The 6,316-nt window shown below is 39.2% G+C and overlaps 1 pseudogene; it reads left to right on the top strand.

Annotated features, from left to right (window-relative positions):
* Positions 1-742: 742 nt before the first annotated feature.
* On the top strand, positions 743-2,244 carry LOC101572315 (annotated as a pseudogene).
* The last annotated feature ends 4,072 nt before the right edge of the window (positions 2,245-6,316 follow it).

Here is a 6,316-nt window from a genome sequence, read left to right as displayed (position 1 = left end):
GAAAGAAAGAAAGAAAGAAAGAAAGAAAGAAAGAAAGAAAGAAAGAAAGAAAGAAAGAAAGAAAGAAAGAAAGAAAAAGAAAGTGCACATTAACCCATGAACTAGGAAAGAATTATAGCTGACCATGTCTCTGATAAAGGCCTTCTATCTAGAATATATAAAGAATTTTAAAAACTCAGTTCCCTCAAACTCAAAGACCCAGTCCAAAAATGGGCATCTGAGGTGAGCATACACTTCTCAGATGATAAAATACAAATTGCAATTAAATGTATGAAAAGTGTTCAACATCATTGCTCATTTGTGAAATGCAAATTAAAGCACACTGAGTTTCCATCTCACCCCAGAAAGAATGGCTGTCATCAAGTACACCAATGACAAATGCTGCAGGGGCTCTGGGGATAAAGGAATCCTTCTCCACTGTGGTGAGGGTTCAGACTTGTGCACTCACTATGGAAATCAGTGTGGTGATTCCTCAGAAAACCAGGATTGGAGGCCCCATTCAACCCAGCTATTCCCCTTCAAGGTGCTTTTTCTAGAAGATCTGAAAACATCATGTCAATGTGATATATGTGCACCCATGTTTATAACAGCACAATTTGTCATAGCTGAATCTTGGAAGCAACCCAAATGCACATCAACTGAGGCACAAATAAACATGTGGTATTTTTGCATAATGCTGTACTGTTCAGCTATAAAAAGAATAAATGTGAGGCTTTTTAAAATTCAGTTTAGCTGGGTGCAGTCCCACCGTCCAGAAGCGGCTGCCAGGCTCCTTCTCCAGTCTCCATCTTCGGTTTGCCTGCCTCCACTCTAGCCTCCACCATGTCCATAAGGGTGACCCAGAAGTCCTACAAGGTGTCCACCTCCGGCCCCCGGGCCTTCAGCAGCCTCTCCTACACCAGCGGGCCTGCCTCCCGCATCAGTTCCTCCAGCTTCTCCCGAATGGGCAGCAGCGGCAGCTTCCGGGGCAGCATGGGGCTGGGTGGCTATGGAGGGGCTGGAGGTGTGGGAAGCATCACGGCCGTCCAGGTGAACCAGAGCCTGCTGAACCCCCTGAATCTGGAGATGGTCCCCAAGAACCTCAACAACAAGTTCACCTCCTTCATCCACAAGGTTCGATTTCTGGAGCAACAGAATAAGATGCTGGAGACCAAGTGGAGCCTCCTGCAACAGCAGAAGACATCTCGGAGTAACATGGACATGTTCGAAAGCTACATCAACAACCTCCGGTGGCAGCTGGACTCACTGGGTCAGGAGAAAATGAAGCTGGAGGCGGAGCTTGGCAACATGCAGGGGCTGGTGGAGGACTTCAAGAATAAATATGAAGATGAGATCAACAAGCGTACAGAGATGGAGAATGAATTTGTCCTCATCAAGAAGGATGTGGATGAAGCTTATGTGAACAAGGTGGAGCTTAAGTCACGCCTGGAGGGGCTGACTGATGAGATCAACTTCCTCAGGCAGTTGTATGAAGAGGAGATACGTGAGCTGCAGTCTCAGATCTCGGACACATCTGTGGTGCTGCCCATGGACAACAACCGCTCCCTGGACCTGGATGGCATCATTGCCGAGGTCAAGGCCCAGTATGAGGAGATCGCCAACCGCAGCTGTGCCGAGGCTGAGAGCATGTACCAGATCAAGTATGAAGAGTTGCAGACTCTGGCTGGGAAGCATGAGGATGACCTCCGCTGCACGAAGACTGAGATCTCTGAGATAACCCGCAGCATCAGCCGCCTGCAGGCGGAGATTGAGGCCCTCAAAGGCCAGAGAGCATCCCTGGAGGCTGCCATCGCTGATGCCGAGCAGCGTGGGGAGATGGACATTAAGGATGCCAATGCTAAGCTGGCCCAGCTGGAGGCTGCCCTGCAGAAGGCCAAGCAGGACATGGCCCGGCAGCTGCGTGAGTACCAGGAGCTCATGAATGTCAAGCTGGCGCTGGATATCGAGATCGCCACCTACTGCAAGCTGCTGGAGGGCGAGGAGAACAGGCTGGAGGCTGGGATGCAGAACTTGAGCATCCACACGAAGATCACCAGTGGCTATTCAGGAATCAGGTGAGCTCACCCTATGGGGGCCTCACAAACCCTGGCTTCGCGAGCCTCCAAAGCCCTGGTTTCACCCGCACCAAGTCTGCTGTGGTTGTGAAGAAGATCGAGACCCGCGATGGGAAGCTGGTGTCTGAGACCTCGGATGTCCTGCCCAAGTGAATGGGCCACAGCAGCCGCTCCAGCCCGCACCTCTCACGAGGCTGTCCCAGAGCCCGTGGGGAGACAGCTGTACAAGGGAGCACTGGGAGCAAGAGACCCACCTGAGGCCCAGCTTAGCCCTCAGCCCACCCTTGGGGGACATTACTGCCTGGGGTACCCCTTCTTGCCCGTGCTCTTCGCCAAAACCCAATTCAATTGTTTTTTTTCCAAAATAAAGCCTGGTTTTGCCATCTGAAAAAAAAAATTCAACTTAATTTTACTTTGAAGAGTAAAAGCAGAAGCAAAAACAAATAGAAAAAATAGGGTAACATACAACAATACATATGCTGCAGATTTTCAAAACAAGAATAGCTAATTAACAGTGGTTATATTATCTAATTTTAGTGTCAAATCTATTCCTCTGATTAACAGATAAGTTAAACAAGATTGGACAAATAATTGAATATTAATTCTTGCTTTCAACAAATCTTTTCTTTCCTTGTGTTTTTAAAGAAATTATTATAAAGAGAGAAGCTTTTATTGGTAAATGGATGCAAATAGAGATCATACTCTTAAGTTCAACAAATCAGATCCATAAGTGTAAATACTGTACTGTCTCCTTAATGTGAGAATCTGAAAGACAAAATCAAACCTAAAGGTACAATAGATTCTTGGGAAAGGGAATGAACCTATTCAAAATGAAGAAATTACTGAGTTGAGGTGAAGGATAGGAGGAGTGGGGAAAATAGCTATATCTGTCAGTGCCAGAAAGATATCTCAGTGGCTTAAACATCTACCTGGCAAGCACAAGGTCCCAAGTTTGATCCTTGTTACCACAAAAAAAAAATTAAAAAACAGATATATCTATGTATGTAAACAGGATAGTTCGGACAACTCCACTGTGGATTTCTACTAGTCTATGGAAAGGAACAGTTAATATGTTTTGTCTCCTTTTTCCAACTGTTTCTCTTTTTTCTCTTCTTAATTTCTTGTGTTTTTCTTTCTTCTTCTAATTTTGTGTGTATATATCTGGTAATATGAACAACTAATTTGAAGACAACATTATGCATTACAAAAAGTACTGTGAAATTCATACTATTTTGTTTAATGATAATCTGTATTGTTTATAATTTTTGTTTTAATACCATTTAGTAGTCTCTTTAAAATTAAAATAATAAATAAATTGTGCTTCATATAATATTAAAATCCTACCATAATAGGTGTGATTTTTCTTATAGTTATTCAAATGTATAAATGTGTATGCACTTAGGCACATGTACTCTGTATTTTATATGTGGCAGGGATACGGCATGTAGGCATCACTTTACGTAAAGAAATATAATCTATATAACTATTTACAGTACCACAAAGAATCATAAAATAAGAGCAAAGGGAATATTCTTATCATTGGAAAGATAAATAATTTAAATTGATCTATCTTCCTGGGAATTGAACTTTTGTCATGTGATATATGATAGTATATTTTAATCTTAATGTTTTTTGTCCTTCAAGCTACTTTATTATAGACAAGTAGCTTTCCTCTACTTTTTGGATAGTACTTTGTTTTTTCATTGTTCCTGAATAAAACAAAGTTTTGTTAACAGCATATGGGCAGAAATCTTAAATCCTATCTGATCATTTGTTATGTGCATGTGTAGACACTTTATGCAGATGCAGGCTTGCTTGTACTGCCTTCTCTTGAAGTTACAGCCTTCTGTGTTTCTCCTCCTTGACTTCTGCATTAATCTTGTGCCTGTATCTGATGCTTTCTGAGAAACACATTAGTGAAGAGTCTTATTTTATCTCTCTGTCTGACCTAAAACAAGGTGATATTTCCTGTTCTTCTTTTCTTTCATCACAATCTGTTTTTAAGGCATAAACAGCCTTGGACAAGTTCATTTTAGTTACATAATTTTGGCTTGAAAAAATCCCATCTTTGCTTCTCATTTATTTATTTATTTTGCTGAATATCAATTTCAATCAATGTTACTTTTTGTGCTTTCTTCTGTAGAGGACAGTGCAGTTTATTTGCCAAAGATTTCTCTTGGAAAGGAATGCAGACTCACATTTTGCATTCAAAAACTGGAAGACCTTCCCATGGGTCTTAAGGATACATTAATATAGGTAAATAACTTTCACTTAATTTGCATAGTAACTTGATTTTTATTTTCCCCATTTAAATAAACTTCTGTTAACAACATATAGCCACTTACCAAAGAAAATCCTCAGAAACATTTGCCTAATGGTCTTATAGTTTTAAAACAACAATATCAATATTAATACTAGCAATATGATCATAAAAGAGTTTTTATTCCTTAATGGTTGGTATTTTTCTCTAGTGGAAGGTGCACTACATTCAAGTGACTGCTGGATAAAAGTTGTGAAAATAATGCTTTTCTGAGTAATGAATCACTAACTCCAAACACAGTTAACTTTACTTGCTCTATTTTGTAATTTAAAAAAAAATATGGGCAAATGTGTTAAAACAAACTTGATTATTTATAATATAGTCGTCTAGACCCTTTAATAGATTCCATAATCACATTATGTGACTTGATTTTTCTATCTTCCCTTGATTTTATGACACTTCGGTATTTTCTTTCTTGAGTTTTCAGATAAACTTATACCTACATATTATGCTTGAACAAAAAGTCTCTAATGGTACATCCTATTCTACTTACTTCCATGATCCACTACATTGATGGATTGTTTTTCTCCTGTCATCAGAAGCTGTTTTTAAGATATAAGCAGCCTTAGACATGTTTGCCTTCATTGGACTTTATTTTGGTCCACAGAATTCATTTACAGCTTACCTCAATGTTTTCTTGTGGAATATCACTTCCAATCAATATTCATGTATTTTCCTTTCAAAACTACAAGACCTTTCATATCAGAGAATAGATCTTTATGCTTTTCTGTTTAAATATCACATTTATGTACTTCTAAGTATTTGATTAAATGTTTTTCACACCAAAGAGACTGAGAGCACCTCTGCTACACATGTAGAACTAAATATATTTTAGAATTCAGAATCTGAATTGCAGAAGACTACTTAATACATATGTCATAATTAATGAACTGCTTGTAATTCCAGCTGGATCTGGATCTCTATGTCACAATCAAAGTTAATAATATTTAACAATAAAATATATGAATATTCTCATATAAGTGATATATACAATGATTATTCATAGCCTTCTGTCATCTGCCATCTGGTTATAATTCACAGTGACATTCCATTGTCACAGTCAGAACCAAATGTTTCTATTTTTAAAGGCTTTTGGTTTCAGTTATGTAATAGATACTAGATTTCAATCCAGTATTTTATAATAATTATTTTTCTCATACTAAAGAGTTTTGCTGTTGAGAATTAGTTTCAGTATTAAACTTGAATCACTGTAGGTGATCTGATCTTTACATATTGTGGCTTATACACTGTTTTGCATTTAGTACTCTTCAATTTCACTCACTGCAGTGTGTTTTCATATGGATATTCTCTTTAATTAGTGGGTTTTTCAAGCTAAAGATTTGCTTGTTCCCTTAAGGAAGAATCATTTCCTTAGCAGTTGTCTAATAAATAAAATTGTGTAGAGAAATTTTGAAAAAAGAAGGAAGTAATAAACACACTCAGAAATTTCAATTTTCATTTTTTTCTTTTTCGGTACCAGGGATTGTACTCAGGATATTGCACTTGCCAGGAAAGCAGTTATTCTACTACGCTGTCTCCCCAGACCATTAAAGTGTTTTCTTTACATTTTTTTTTTTCATTCATGTATCTGGTACAGGGTCTCAATATGCAGATCAGATTCATAGTGATCCTCCTGTTTTCAGCCTCCCAGTGCTGGGATTACAGGCATGCATCACCACAGCTGGAGTCGATAGCAGACTCAGCGTACCCCAGGGTCTGGGCCGGCATGCCATGTGGGACAGGGTTAGAACCCTAGTCCCTGTGCTTGCCATAGCAAGCACTTAGTCTGCTGAGCTATGTCACTGGCCTAGAAATTTGAATATTTCAATTACACAACAGATACACCAACACACAATTGCTAAACTAAAAACATTTCTAAATTTATCAGCAAATTGGAAGCCATGTCATGCACTGAGTGTCATCAAGAAAATGCACAGGTGAT

Source organism: Octodon degus, unplaced genomic scaffold (genome assembly GCF_000260255.1).
Source record: "Octodon degus isolate 3935 unplaced genomic scaffold, OctDeg1.0 scaffold00116, whole genome shotgun sequence".
NCBI lineage: Eukaryota > Metazoa > Chordata > Mammalia > Rodentia > Octodontidae > Octodon > Octodon degus.
This window is presented reverse-complemented; position numbering and strand designations above follow the sequence as displayed.